General features: G+C 42.0%; 1 protein-coding gene across 5 annotated transcripts in view; it reads right to left on the bottom strand.

Annotated features, from left to right (window-relative positions):
• Nucleotides 1-15,110, bottom strand: part of MAPK6 (mitogen-activated protein kinase 6) — a 44,312-nt gene extending 29,202 nt beyond the window's left edge. For 2 of the 5 annotated variants that reach the window (XM_082387874.1, XM_082387872.1), the window contains exon 1: nucleotides 4,568-4,735. The gene's annotated coding sequence lies outside the window, so the exon portion shown is untranslated. Of the gene's footprint in view, nucleotides 1-3,700; nucleotides 3,850-4,567; nucleotides 4,736-15,002 lie in introns of those variants that run through there. The other 3 variants (XM_082387876.1, XM_082387873.1, XM_082387875.1) reach the window with 3 other exon arrangements.
• Between the last annotated feature and the right edge of the window lie 978 nt (nucleotides 15,111-16,088).

Here is a 16,088-nt window from a genome sequence, read left to right as displayed (position 1 = left end):
ATTTGTCAAAACTTATCAAACTGTACATCTTAGGATCACACTCACCATGCCATAAATTCATACATATCATAGTTTTAAAATAAATTGCATATTTTTCATAAGTTATCAATTGCTTTTATAACATATCTATTTAATAAGTACCTAATACTTTTCTCAAGAATCAAGGAGCAAGATTAAATTTTTTTCCTTCAAAAAAATCTTCTGTTAGAAAAAAATTATACGTTAAAAGCCTAATCAGTTATTAAATTATAGCTTAGACTATTTTAAATTTAGTGTGGGCAAAGATCATCTAAATCTGTGCTGTCCAATATGGTAGCCACTAACTTCATGCAGCTATTTAAGTATAAATTAATTAAAATTACATATAATTAAATATTCAGTTCCTCAGGTGCACTAGCCACCTGTCAAATGCTCAACAGTCACATGTGGCTAGTGGTTATCTCATTGGACAGCACAGAATAAAACATTTCTATCATCACAGAAAGTTCTATTGGACAGTCATTAGATCCTCAATCTTCCTTTTGACTTTTTTTCAGGAGGGCCAATGGAAAGAACAACTCAGAAGACCTGAGTTTTCCAAATCAGTCACTAACCAGCTGAGCAACTTATGTATGGTCACTTAGCAGTGCTTCCAGAAATGAATGTGCATTTGAATCACCTGAGAATCTAGTTAAACTGCAGGTTCTAACACAGTAAGTCTTGAGATGTGGTCGAGATTCTGCACTTCCAACAAATTCCCAGGTGCTGCTAATACTGCTTGTCCAGAAATCACCCTGTGAGTAACAAGGTCTTAGATTTCTCTGGGCCTCAGTTTCTTTAGCTGTCAAATGATGTACCTGGGGGAAGATAATACCCATGACCCCTCCGTAAAAACTAACATTTTATAGTTTTATGGTGGTATAGAATTAAATGCACACAGATTTCTCATACTCTTGAAGAGGCAGTCTCTTCCCTGAAGTAAACGCTAGGTTTCTAACAAACAATTTTTGTGACACCATCGTTCCCCCATAAAAAATTATCAAATTTAAATGAATATCAATGGGAAAATGTGATTTGCTACAGACAATCTCGGTACCACTTTTCAGAAATGGATTTAAAAGGCTGACATGTATATAAGACAAACCTTTCTAAATGCATCACCTCCACATGACAAGCAACTCCCAAGAAAAAAAAGTAACTACAATTACATTACTGTTTTTATCAAGTCTCAGTCAGGGTTCTGAGCAATAAAACCGACCAAAATCCCCATACCCCTAGAAGGCAGTGGAGTAATGTAACAGCCCACAAAACAGGCTGAAGGAGCTGACAGTGGGAAGCCAACAATGCTACAAAGAATTTACTTTCGAGGCATCTTCTTTTTTAACACGGGCCATAGAGTAGGCAATGCAAACAAGGAACTGGATAGCAGTGGTGAGGCTCATAGTTTCATAAGGCAATACCTCATAGAAAGGAGATAGGCTAACACACCCAGTTTGTTTATAAATTCTGAATGAAGCATGACAGGTAATTACCTATATTCTCAAAACACACACACACTGGAAATACATGTTCAACCTCTAAATGACAGGATGCTTTGAAAATCCATAATACTTTAAAATTTGTATTTTTAGATTTCCTTTAGTAGGAAATACAGTTTAAAGTTTGAATTAAACTTTACTAAAGTTCCCCTATATAAATCATACAACGTTCTTCCAAAATCTCTCCAAAGATTTGATTCTCATTAATACACTTTGCTGCCCACAAAACCCTTCAAATAAATCACTGAGAAGATAAATCATATATACAAAGAAAAACTTGGGAGTGGGGAGTTTTTTCTCACTTTTAAAACAAACTGCTATCTCAATCTTTTTTTTCCCCTCAATCTTACTTTAAGCCAACCTGCTAAACAATGGCTTTCTACAATAGTCAAAATATTTTATCACCAAATTTCAATGTAAGTCCTAAATTTGGAGCTGTACATTCAGCTCATCTTAGAAAAAGACTGATGAAAAAATAGTGCTTATAACAATACCTATTCTAAGTTGTCTTTATTAAAACAGCAAATTCACGTAGATCAGAAGAAAGCACTAAATATAATTCCATCAGAGTGAAATGTTCATATTAAGAGCTTTACTGCTGTGCTTTTACAACATTTATTTAAACTATAATAATTTCTAGATATTATAAACATAACTTTTACATTACCAATGAAAACAAAAGGTTAATTTCTATCCACACCATAGAAGTACTATCTGTCCTTTGTAAATAATCCATAAGAAATCTCTCTCAATAATAACCAAGCAACTGTTAGTATCAAATATTTAATTGCAGCAACTGACCAGCAATTAATTTTACCTTTCCTCTCAACAAATATTACAAAATTCCACCTGCAGGATATATGATAATCCTTTTAAAACGCAATTTAAGAAGCCATTACATTTTTACAGAAACTGTGGCTCCTCTATGAGAGAGACAATTATAATGTGTACAGGAGCATTTTAGCCTATCATTTAAAAAAATACAGTGTGTAAAAAAAAGGCCACGTAGCAGTCCGTGGGCAGGATGAGTCATCACCCAACTCAAAACTTGCAGCACTTCTAAGCTTCCTCCTACTCGACCCCATCCCCTTCAGCAATGTACCCTGAGTCAGCAAACCTTACTATTTTGTCAGTTATGAATTCTCACGATGCTTAAATGAACTTATGCAAAATGCTGCAACACTTTTAGTACTAATATTTGTCATTAGAACATGTGCTTTTCCTATTGCAAAATTAACTGATCTTCAATCTTTTCTGGATTCTTTCTTAATCACAGAAAGTAGCAAACACTTTTAATCCTCTTTTGCAAATAACTGAACTGCAAAATATGGTGATATATAATGGTTTTTCTAAATAATTCTTCATTTCCCAGAGTTTTTTTTCTGAACAGTAATACCTAGGTGATTAAAACGTATCCTCCTCAAATCTGGCATATTTCCTAGATGACTGCAATTACTGAAATTAGGACACCAATAAGCAATTTTACCAAGTTTCACAAGGCAATTCTTATTAAGTGATGTAACACATATATATAAAAGGACTCCACGTTCCTTGGCACATAGCAAGCCCTTTGTAAACATGTTTGAACAACTACCCGTTAAAGAAGTGTAAAGTCTCTGCCACCCAATTAGAAACTATATTTCAAACATAAATATCTGACACTGCTAAGAAGAAACTCTAGAGGCAGTTCCTTTTCAGGGCCCAGTCCTGTTTGGTCCCTTCATTCTTCTAGCTCAGACTACTCATTCTTCTAGTCAGACCATCTCAGTTTCCCAACGTTAGAGAGAATGTGTCCAATCAGAACTTTAAAAAATGACACGGCTAGACAAATCAAACAATCAGAAAACTACTCTGAAGCTGTTTTCGCTCCATTTTGTCCCCTGTTAATTTTTGTTTCCCTTGACAAACCATCTTGTACCTGTAAAAAAGTTAACACTCAGACTGACTTTGGGGAGCATTTTTAGCATTGAAGGAAAGACAGAACATGAATTTTGCTGCAAATGCAGTAGACTTCTAATTCCACCTCACCAGTTTCCCTTTACTGGACCTTTTCCAATGAGCGAGCAAAGGAAAAAAATAAAACAAGAAAGGAATCAAAAATATCCTGCTTCGGGGCGCTCCCACATAACACCTGAACCCGTCTTACTAAGCCAAGGAACAAAAGGTGGCCAAAACGCCCTTACTTTTCAACGCACCTCACCAAGTCAGGGAAAAATGCACAGCGGAGCGAGGAGGCCCCTTTTCAGTGAACTGACAAAACAAGTTTTCATTTGGGGACCTTCATGGACTACCACCGCTCCACGTCCCGAACGCAGCTCAGGCAAGGCTGTAGTAGAGGAGGAGGAAATTAGGAATTCCGATTCAGACGACTTTTCCTGTACCTCCTTTAGGGCCACACTCAACTCGGGCAGAGGACTACAGGGCTCTGAGCCGAGCCGGGTGAGCGGCGCGCTACGCAATTTGCCGAGTGTACTGGAGACTTTGCCCGGCCGGAGTCAGCTGAGGCCGAGTCACCCGAGTGGGATGGGGGAGGAGACGCGGGAGCGTTTCGAAAGGCAGCGTGCCAGGAAGGCGAGACTCCGCGCCACCTCACGCTCCCGGGGCGGGCCGCCCCTCCCGGCCGCCGCCCCGGGCCCGCCGGCGGAGCCGGGCCGGGCTTCGAACCCGCGGACCCCGGCGCGGGCGGCGGTGCGGCAGCCGGAAAGCGGGGCCCCGAGGCGGGCAGTCGCGGCCGGGCCCGGAACCGCGGCCGGCGAGGGGCGTGCCGGGTGGGAGGGGCGCGCCGGTCGCTCTGCCGGCCCCACGCGGGGACCCCGGCCCGCCGCCCGCCGGCCCGCGAGGGGCCGCGCCGGCCAGGCCCGAGCTAGGGAGCCGGCGGGCGGGCCGGGGGCGGGCGGGAGACGGAACAAAAGCGCCTTTGTTGAGCGGCTGCAGCCGGAGGGTCACACACAATGGAGGGAGCCGGCTCCGCCGCCGCCGCCGGGCCCGCCGCGGCGCCCTCCCGAGCAGCCCCGCCGGCGCGCCCTGCACACGTACACACACATACTCACGGGACTTCTCCGACTCATCGAGGGAGTGCGGGGCCCACGGACAGCCCCCAGTGTCGGCTCAGGTCTCCGGCTGTGCTGGCGGCAGCGGCGTCTCCGAGGCTCTCGCTTTGCCGCAGTCGCCGCCATGTAACCCCGACCCGCGAGAGAGGGCGAGGAAGAGGGGGCGGGTTTTCCCGGAGCCACGCCCCCTCACGTCACAGGCTCACTCCACGGGTTCCCCCGCCCCTGCCCCAGTCCAGCCCCGCGCGCCGGCAGGCGCCGGAATTTCCAACATCCGTGCCTGGGCTCTGCGCGGCGCAGGGGCTGCAGGCGAGGCACGCGGGCTCGTCAGGCGTCTCGCGTGGGGTGGGGTGGGCTGGACTGGGCCGGGCCGGGCCGCTGGCGCGGAGGTAAACAGACGGGCCGTCTTCGCTCTACGTGCCCCAGCATTAGAGGGCGAAGTGACCAAACTCTTTGTGAGTGTTTACTGCGTACCTACTACGTGCAAGGTACTGGACAACCTAGAGGAATAGGCCTTTGTCCCCGCCTCCGAGGAACTAGGAGGCTGGACCTGAAGATACATGAGCTAGAAAGCAGCAGCCATCGAACAAGGCAAACGCGTTAAAGGTCAAGTGCTAAGGAAGGCTTCTAAATGAGGTTGCCACTGGTGACCTTTCAGCTAAATGAGAAGGAGCCCCTGAAACCAGAGGAGGTGAGGGGATGGCTGTGTCTGCGGAGGGAACAGAATGAGCAAAGACAGGGAAGAGGAGAGCACCTGGCTTGTTGCAGGAACTGGGACTAGGCCAGTTTGAGGGAAGTGTAGAATTTGAGCAGGAATGTACTGTGAGATAAGTGGGAAACCTAGATTGGTGCCTTCTTGGGCCCACTTGGACGAAAAGCAAGCTTATTTTATCCATCATGGCTTACTGAATCCAAGAAGCCTTCTAGTGTTTATGTGAATTGTATGTAGGTATTTATGAAATTAGAGACGCAGGTCAACATATTTTTTCAATGACTTATTCACCATTCCTGATGAGAACCAAACGTTTGGCAGCCCTTTATCCATTATTATGTGCATCCTCAAGCTTCAAGCACGAGGCAAAGACCACTTCAAAGGTAACAGAGTGGCTTGAAATTAAGTGGTTGGGATGGAGTTTGAATGTTTTATATTTTTTATATTTAAAACAATACCATCTGAATACCAGGTGTGGAGGGCACAGTGAGTAGATAAAACCAAGAGAAAGGGGAAGGTTGTCCTAACCACAGGATTTCTTATTTCTGGCTGCAGCCTTTCTGCAACAAGAGCTCCTTCCCTGTGACCATTGTACATCCCTGCTGCCCCTGCTCTAGGCTCCCCTGAGATTCCTAAGACACCTTTCCTCCCCCATCCATCAATGTTTGATCACTAGGAGGAGGGGGTAGAGGATAAGAACTGTGCCTTCCCTCAAGGAGGTTATAATGTGTCAGCTCCTAACTTCCGTCAGAGACCACCAAAATAACCTGTTGATCGAGCAAAGCCAAATGTATTCCTTACAGGAGGTAAGCGAAACCACTGTGTTGACAGTCTTAATAGCATCTCAAAGAGGGAGGTCAAGAGTGGGATGGTTTCAGAGGGTCAGGATTAATTTAAGACAGGTCTTTCAATGAAAGCATGATTGAGATGGGACTAAATTTGTTATGTAATCTTTTAGGATTACTAGACACAGGGAGGGGGAGAGTTTTGAAGCAAACCTAGAAAAGTCAACAATGGTTTGATAAACCCAAGAGTAATTTCGTTGAGGAGGGACTGTTTACCCTGATGAAGGCTAGGTCGGTTGTAGTCTGTTGTTGAGTTAAATGGACTTTGAGGAAGTTCTTGAAACTGCAATAAAGTTACTTGCAACTTCATTTTTTCGGGCAAGAATTTCTTGGAATTGAAGTCATGTTTATGCAGGTGTTAGGGTTGTAAAGTCATGTTGAGGTAGTCGGTTTTAGTTCTTAATCCTATTGTGCGGCTGTAAATAGTCTAAGTTCTCAGTAGTTTTTCAAACTGCCATACACAGTGAAATCATTTTGGTGGATTATGGTCTGCATTTTTTTCTTAATGAAATAGAGAAAAAAAAAACCAAACTAGAGACCATAGCCTATAACAAAGGGTAAACACTGTTTTGTGAAACTTTTGTTTTGGTTATGTATCATATTCCAACAAATCTAAAATGTCATCAATTATGACAGACCATTATTTTATGTACTATGAAGAAAGCAAAAACTATCAAAATAATGATACCCTATTGCTACATCCTGATCTCAGAGATATTAAAATGGAGGAAGTACTTCTTAAAATTGTTGAACTATAAGGTATCTATAAATGTGCCAGTTGTATTACAATGGCACTATTTATTGCTCATTATTGCTATGAGCTATGTTATTGTTAAAAAGAGTTTGAAAGCCACCGTTGTAGTGGAAGAATGCAGGAAAGGAACAGGTAAAGTACACCATAAGGCAGCTTGAGATTAGTGCGTCCTGAGCAGAGATGCAAATTACCTGCTCTTGTTGGAAGGAACAATTGATGAAGGACTGGAAACATCAGGAAAGTTCCAACAAGAAGACAGAGTATTTGAGCCGGGCTTGATTCCATCAGGAAGTATGAGGAAAAAAGAAATTTCAGGATGAGAGGGCAGAGTGTACAAAGGCATGAATGTGCTGGGCACACTTTGGTAAAAAGTCTGACAGGCCTGGGGGAATGAAGGCAAGTTAGCACCAGTTGAGAAGGCCTTATTTGGATGCCAGAACTTTTGGATTTATGCTAAAGGCAGAAGGAGAGGAATTTAGATGATTCAACTAGTATTTTAGAATGATAATTCTGCTATGAATGGGAAGGGTAGATTAGATGAGCAAGAGGTTGGCAACAGGAAGAGGGCAGGAGGATCATTGTTGTTTTCTGTTCTGTATCCAGTCTGCTTTACACTGGTAACAATACTCTAATGTCCTTTAAGGAGCCCTTTCCTGTATAAGTCAGAATTCTTTTTGTTACGGTGACAGAAAACCCAATCCAATCTCTGGTTTAAGCATGAGAGAAAGAGAGAAAATGTGTCTCTATTGGGCACAGAAAGGGGATGACAATGCAAGTGATATTCTTGGAGCCAGATCAACTGGACTCCATGAGGGGAAAGTCTTGGGTAACCCAGTTGCTCCCATTTTGCCTATTTGAGTTTAAATTCCCTCATTAGACCACTTGTTTTATCTTTTTCCATTCTGATGACCATCTTCCCATGAAAATAAACTGTCAATATCTTGATTTTCAAGATGGAGGGAAAAGCGGATTTTAGAAATAAGACCACTAAGCTTGATGCCAATTCCTGGAAATTTTCTAATGTAAATCATTGAACACGATGTGTTAGGGAAAATGTAACAGTTAATAGGAGTCATCATGGATTCTTGTCAAGTAAATCATGACAAAGAAATACCACTTTCTTTCTTGATAGGATTATTACATTACTAAACAAAGATGTTGGTCATTTCAAAAAGTCAAGACACTTTTGTGGATAAGATTGAGAAATACGGGTTTAGATAATTGCAGAGAATTGATTCAAAGAGTGCTAATTATTGGAGTGACATTAATCTTGAGGCCTCAAGTTCTCAAGAAGAGCAATGCAGATTTGTCCTCCTTTGTCCAGACCTGAGCAATATTTTTATCAATGTTTTGAGTTAAGATATCAAATTTGAGGAAGATATAGAACTCAGATCAGAATATGATGACAGAATAGTTATTCAAAATCATGATTTTTCTTTTAAAGAAGATGACATTTGGCTGCAATAAATATAAAGTATAGTATCTTTGTTCAGAAAAATCATTTGAAAGGGGCCAGGATTTGGGGAACAGCTTGACCTGATGATGTAACTATAAGTTACAGATATTCATGCAGTGTGAGCTGTCACCAAACAACTAACAAAATGTAGACTGTGTTAATGCAAAACAGTGTTCAAGTCACAGGGACACCAGACCTATGCTATTCCGCTCAGGATTTCTGAACTCATGTGTTCAAATATAGATACCACATAAAAAGAGCTACCTTGCATAACAAATCAGAATTCATTAGGAAGAGACATCTAGGAAGAGTGTGGAAACCATTTTTTCTCTGAAGAAAAGATGAGGGAATTGGGTCTGCTTAACCTGCAGAAAAGCAATTTGCTAAAGGGTTGTTATGCAGAGAAGAGAGTAGATTTATTCCATGTTGTACTGGAGTTCAAATCTAAGACCACCAGGAGGGCTATTACAGAGAGAAAGATTTTGACTCAGTGTAAGAAAGGACAGTTTTGGATATTGGAACTGAGCTACAGTGGACAGGACCTCCTGGTGAAGTGAGCGCTACAACACTGGAAGCATTCAGTCAGAAAACAATGGCCACCTGTCAGGGATGCTATAAAAGAAATTGCTGGGGGGAGGAGGAACCTGCAAAGAGGTGATACCATCCAAGGTCTTCTCTAACTATTGATAGAAGCTTCTATGTGTCGATGTTTATACTCTTAATTTAAAATGATTGCTTTCCTAGACATGGTTTCTAAAAGAACACATTGTAATTTGATTTGTAAACAAAAGAACTTTCCACTGAAGAAATTGGTTGCCAAGTACAGTTAATTCTTGTTGTTTGTGGTAGTTATGTTCTGTAAGGTCACTTTGAACACTGAATTAGTAACTGCTGAACCATTGCTTCTAAGGGAAATACAGGATTAGTTTCCTGCAAATCTCTGGTCATGTTTTCACCAACCAGTCAATACATTACCTTGTTTTATGTGTGTTTCTATTTAAAGACATTTAATATATGTTGTTGATTCATTAACATTGAACTCTGACCAATAGCACTGTAACTCATGCTGAATGAAGGTTATCTAACACATATTTTCTCCAAAAGGCATATCACAGCTTTCTTACATTTATAGCCAGCACATCAGTACTATGCTTGCGGACCATTTTAAACAGCTAAATCACCAACAAAAAAGCAAAAAATGCAAAAAACATAGTGCTAACTAGACCACAGAAAGGACTTTTGTTTATAATGTGAGAGTTGAAACAAGAAGGCAGAGTGTTGCCTCGTTCAACCTCATTGGGAACATACACACAGGGCAACAATTTTTTCACCACTCTGCATGTCAGAAATGCTGTGAGTATTGATTTAGGGGTTACAAATAAATTTTAGCAAGTAGGCAAATTCGCAAGCAATCTGCGAATAATGAGGATTGACTGTAGTTAAAGATTATGAAGAGAATGTTTTCAGCCAAGATCCATTGAAGCTGTATGTAAAGTTCAATGAGAGGCAGATCACGTGAAGGTTTTTTGAAGCGAGAGACACCTGTAAATGAAGATCAAGGGTCCTACATTTAACGTGATGGGGCAGCAAAGAGCTTACTCCTTGGGAGAATGGTAATAGCATTTATCAAGTAACCTGTTTCAGGTAAACACTTTGTAAACATTATTTCATTCTCTTAGGCTATGGTAAATAGGATTTCGTAGGAAAGCTGCAATCAACTACTCAAATTTTTTAGACAAAACCTGGCTTTCCTTGTAACAAAATCTCTGAAACAATCTGTACACGTACTTTTTATTTATTTATTTAATTTATTTTTGGCTGCGTGGGTCTTCGTTGCTTTGCACGAGCTTTCTCTAGTTGCGGCGAGCAGGGGCAACTGTTCGTTGCGGCACGTGTGCTTCTCGTTGCAGTGGCTTCTATTGTTGCGGAGCACGGGCTCTAGGCGCGTGGGCTCTAGAGCGCAGGCTCAGTAGTTGTGGCGCACAGGCTTAGTTGCTCCGAGGCATGTGGGGTCTTCCCGGACAGGATCTTCCCGTGTCTCCTGCATTGGCAGGCGGATTCTTAACCACCTAGCCACCAGGGAAGTCCCTACACTTACTTTTTGAATAATGGTTATATAACTAAATACATAAATGTACTGGGAAATACCTATTAGGGTAATTTTACAAAAACAGCAAGTAATCAAAGGATCCTCCCTGTAATTTATCTGCCTTGAAAGTCAGTATTTTGTGGAAGTCGGATAAATTTGTAGAAATGGTAGAATTAAACGACTAATACAATAGTTGTAGCTCCCGCCTGCCACACACACACCCCCACATGCACACTTTTTAAGAGGAGCAGAGAGATGGTGACACTCTTGGCTTTAGGGAAATATGGTCCAAAGGCTTTCTTATTTACACTTTGTCCATCCTCCTCCTATCTTGAGAGCCCCATTAGCGTGAGAACAGATGCTCCTGAGTTCTGGAGATAGTCCATATTTTTGAAACTTGAACTCTTGAGACCACAGTCTTCTATAAACATCCTAGGTTTTTGAGAACAACCTGGGCCTCCAGCACATGACCAATGCAAATAAAAGATCAGACAAGGTGTTCCTCAGCCCATCCACAGAGTGGTAAATATTTTGAGTTGTGGGGGCAAAGCAGCTTTCAGTACACAGGGTCATTTTTCTCCTTTTTGTACTCCAAAATAGTCAAGCTATCTGTCATTTGGGGAAGACGGTAATCACTATCTGTAACTCTAAGTAAACATGCTGAAGGTGTGTTTACATTGGTCATTCTGAGTGCTCAAGTTATCAACCAGTATGTAATATGGTGCAGTAGGTCTACCTTCCACAATATGATCTCCTTCTGTGTGACATATTTTGCCAGCTGGCAGTTACCACCACTGGAAGAACCTTCCCTGAAGATGTCATCCCTAGAGACCAGTACCCACCTCGAGTCTTTGTTTGTTTATTTATTTATGGCTGCACTGGGTCTTTGTTGCTGCGCGAAGGCTATTCTTCATCGTGGTGCACGGGCTTCTCATTGCGGTGACTTCTCTTGTTGCAGGGCACAGGCTGTAGGCACACGGGCTTCAGTAGTTTCAGCACATGGGCTCGGTAGTTGTGACTCGTGGGCTCTAGAGAGCAGGCTCAGTAGTTGTGGCGCACGGGCTTAGTTGCTCCACGGCATATGGGATCTTCCCAGACCAGGGATCGAACCCGTGCCCCCTGCATTGGCAGGCGGATTCTTAACCACTGCGCCACCAGGGAAGTCTCACCTCTGGAGTCTTCACTGAAGCCTTCACTGTTTCTAGCAATAACCTAGGAGTGGTGTTCTCAAAGGAAAATGGCCAGGCCCTCAGGAGGCTTATGATCCATCTTCCCATCCTGGGTAGCTCTATCCCTGTGAATTCCTACCCCAGGCTACCACAGACCTCCTCCACCTTTGGCCTCCACCCCACCCCATATCCAGGGCATTATGCAGGATCACACGCTCAGAAAGACCCCATGCTTGGTTTAATACTCTCCTATTGCCATCTTGAAATTCCTAATAAGTTTATCTTTGAACTCGTGTTTTGTAGTTCATTTGGATGGGACAATAGAGTATGCATGTGAACAGAAGAGAGGCGCAATGGGTGACCACTGTTCCTTGCCACCCCATTCACATATAGCTTTCTTAGGGCCCGATAAGCACAGAATTCTGGTGGACCCACAAGGCATTGGAGTTCAGTGAAACAAAGCAAGTGAGTATAAGGTGTGTTACATCTACAACTGAGTAACTGGGGGTGCTGATAGCTCTGAGAGGCCATGCTTTCCATTGGAACCAGAACTTGCTTCAAACGCAGAAAGAAGGCAATGGCGTTCTAGGAAGCAGAAAAGATCAAGGAACCCTATCGTATCCTTTCTTGCGTTACTTCCCCATATTAGCCAACAGCCTAGGCCAAAACATTTCTTTTGTCCTTTCAGCCCTTACTTACTCCTCAATAAGTCAAAGGTAGAGAGTGTTGCTCCAATGTGTGTATCAAGAAATGAAATAATAATGGTTAAGTTCGTTTTCTGCAGTGTTTTCCACTGCTCTGGTGAGAACAAAATATATATGCATGTAGGAGCTGCAACATAGAAATTGTGTCATTTTGGTGATTTCACATAGGAGTTAAATACTCATATTTGTATTTCAAACTATATTTGCATCTTACAATATAAAAATTAATTATAAAAGTCATGCTGACAACTTAAATTTTTAATTTTTCCTTACTTAGAATATTAGTTATGATTATTGACTGTCTAAATTAAACACCTTAAGTCAAGAGAGAGAGACCAGAAGAAAGGGAAAAGGCTTTATATTTTGGTACCTTTAGCTCCATCCATTTTTTTTTCTACTTTTTGAATACGAGGCCCCAGAAATTATGTAGCCAACTTTGAGCCCCCCACCCCCCCCCGAAAAGAATCCCAACAGCCCTGCTCCGGAGACAGTGGATCAGGGAAAGACTCCACACCTGCCCCCACTCTCTTCACTGACAGGGTTAGGGCAGGAGAGGTGAGAGAGTATCTCTGCCCCGTGGATCAGGCATCCAAGGCTGCTGCAGTGCCCAGCTGCCCGCAGGCAGGAGCTGCATTTCCTGTAGTAAACACACTGGCTTCTGCTCATGGAGGTAGGAAGTGGGGGAGGAAGGAAGTCCTTATTCTGCTGCTGGGGCACATTTTCCCATGGAAACAATGCTGTAGGTCACAGTTCTCATCCTCTCATAGTCGAGCTGCTTGTGGGCTAAATGGGCTTCTAACAGTTGGCCTGAGGACCTAACCAGTATTTGTCACGTTGTTTCTCTGGGGAAAATGCATTTTCAGTTTCAAACAACTAAGTTAGAAGTCAACTTTTGGGGACATAACTCAGTCATACAGGGACTATCTTTATTTTCCTAGCTCAGAAGAAATGCTGAGAACACAGAGAAGGATGGTGTCTGTAAGACCCAGATAAACAACTCAACATTAATGAGAAGGTTATTAATAGTAATAACTTCACTTTATCCTCTGGGTGGTATGAAGAGTCCAGTCCTAAAGATTTGCAGCTTGAAGAACTTGATTGCAGGTTCACCATGGTTGATTGGTCTCTAGCAACCAACATATACCAACCAAACCCAAGAGACTGCACTATAAACCAGATGCCAATTCATAAAGAAAACAAGAAAAGCTGTGCTGAGTTGGACAAAAGATTCATCTGGTCTGGTATTCTCTGACAATGACTGTGAATGCTATGTGTTACTCACTGTAAACTCTAGTGTGGGGCATAGTATCTGAATATAGTGTCCTCCCAATAAAATGTTTGTTGAAAATGAAGTGTTTTTGAATATTATAATTGCCCTCTATGACATAAACTTCAGAAAGGTAAATAAGAATTTCCTCCAAATATCCACTTATTTACTCCTATTTTTAAAGCAACTTTCTTCTTAGGGAATCTGTTTGATTATTTTAGTTGCTCTTTTCTCTGACCTGGTATATTGACTAGGCTCTTTTTTAAGGTTTTGGGGCAGAATTAGATGCTTGACCAGAGGTATAGCTTCATTACCATTTTGTCGAATATAGGACAAAACAGTGCTTTCAGTTTTGTTTTCCATGTTTTTAGCAAGGAGGCCAAGAACTTGGAAATTATTGCTACATGACTTTAGGAAACACTCAACAATAACTCACGGTTCTCTTTCTTGAAATAAAACGTAGCTCCAAGCTCATCTTCTTTCAAGTGTCCTTCAGACTAACAACCTAAATGCATTATTCAAAATCAGTACAGAATGAAACTCATTTGCCATACTTCTGTCCACTCACATAGCCTTGTTTATTTATCTTTACTTCAATTTAGATTGATCTGCTTGGTGTTTACTACTCTGGAGAGCTTAAGGACACCTCAGCCTAGTGACTGTTCTTATATGAGCCCACTTTCAAACACTCTATGAAAGTTTTAAGTAAGTCCCCTAGCAGTAATCCTTGAGGACTCCACTCTGAAATCAGAAAAATCCATCTGGTATTCGGGCACCAACAGTAGTCAGCAGACCTGCTGACTGGCACCAGTTCTGCCACAGGCAAGTCATTTAATCTTATCATAAAAATGCCTCTCCTCCCTTGCAGGTTTGTTCCAAGGATTTCATGAGATAATGTGTGTGAAAGCACTCTGAAAATGTTAAACGACTGTATAAATAAGTGGTGCTATTAATATCTCCACCCAGAAGCTTGCCTGTTTAAACCACGGTTTCCTGAAGTTAAGGCAGCTCTCTCTTTCATTCAATTCATTCCACAGATATTCTTTAAGTGCCTACTTTACCCAACATAGAACTTTGTCCCCATTTTCTGTGTAACTTAGTTAGGTAGGGCTTTTCTTCAACGTTTAGTATGTAAATTGGTAAACACTTTTTAAAAAATGCAGCTTTCACTGTTTCTATGCTTATTTATCCCTCAAAGAATTGAGGTCAAATAGTGAAACATGAGACATGCCATAGCATGCTGCAAAGGTAGAAGGCCAGAAGAGTCTCTGCCTGCATCTCCCACAGAAAACAGGAGTGTCTTCTGTGCAGCCCAGGAGAGACGAAGGGAAAGTTCAGACAGGGTACAGCTGATGGCACAGTGAGAAGGGGAGGAGGAGGAACTGTATATAACTTCTCAGATCCCAACAATCAGTATTATAAGAAATAGATTTACTTACATGAAAGCAGCTTACGGAAATCTCCTTTAGCTGGTGGCCCATTCAGCAAAGAAAAATTTCTTCCAGTTTTAGAAGCTTCTGAAGGTTTATAAATACTGTTTCCAAAGGAAAAATAAAAGGCAAGTGATTCTTGGGGAAGAGGAAAAAAGACAGATTTTTAAAAATGATTTAGCTGTACAGCAGGTTATGAAGGAGGGAAAAGGAAGAGATTAAAATGATTCTTTCCCTCCTCCCTCTGTGACTCAGAGATTAATTTTAAAAATAATCTTCATCCCAGTATGGGAAGCTGAGCAAAGACTCAACATCTTCACATTCCAAGTTCCATGATGGCCTTGGAGAGGAAAGGAACAAAAGGAAGAGGGAGCTAGGAAACAGTAACTATTAAAGATAATCTGGAAAAGACTTTACCTACTCAGAAGAGTTGAGATGAAATTAAAGGCCAGGTCTAGCTGTGATGAAATAGGCATTTTCTGTTATCGCCCTATTCTGAAGTGTGTTGTATCAGCAAGGATGAAGCCTCAACTTGCCTTTTCATTCTTACCTCCCACTGACTCTTCTGGTGATCCATATTTTACTCATTCAAATGAATTTTCATCTTTCAACACCATTCCTCTTTCTTTGTATCAGCAACAGAAGGCTTTCTTCTAGGTGTTTCCTAAGTCACAATTTATGTAAGCATGTTCATTCTTTTAAAGTTTTTTTTTTAATTTTGAAAGTATTAAAACTTACAGAAAAGTTGCACACATAGCATAATGAACTTTTTTTTAACTGACTAATTTGAGAGTAAGTTGCTGGCATGACACCTGTGGTGGACATTGAGATGCATTGACCAGATACCCTTCAAGGAAGGACTTGTTGCTCAGCTGTGGGGTCAACAAGCATCTGTCTACTGTCATTCCCTTCAGGGTTGGCCTCATCTGCAGAGAGCTACCTTGCCCAGGAAGATGCCCCTTTCCCAGGTGGCCCAAATCCAAGGACTGATCAAGGGAAGGATAGAGCGGCCTGGCTGTTTTGGCCCTGTGCAGGGCAACTTCAATGGGCCATTTCTGCTCAAGAGCTCCCAATGGGGTTAGTTGAGTTTATCAG

This window comes from Balaenoptera borealis (assembly GCF_965194805.1).
Source record: "Balaenoptera borealis genome assembly, chromosome: 3".
In the NCBI taxonomy this organism is placed as follows: Eukaryota; Metazoa; Chordata; class Mammalia; order Artiodactyla; family Balaenopteridae; genus Balaenoptera; species Balaenoptera borealis.
This window is presented reverse-complemented; position numbering and strand designations above follow the sequence as displayed.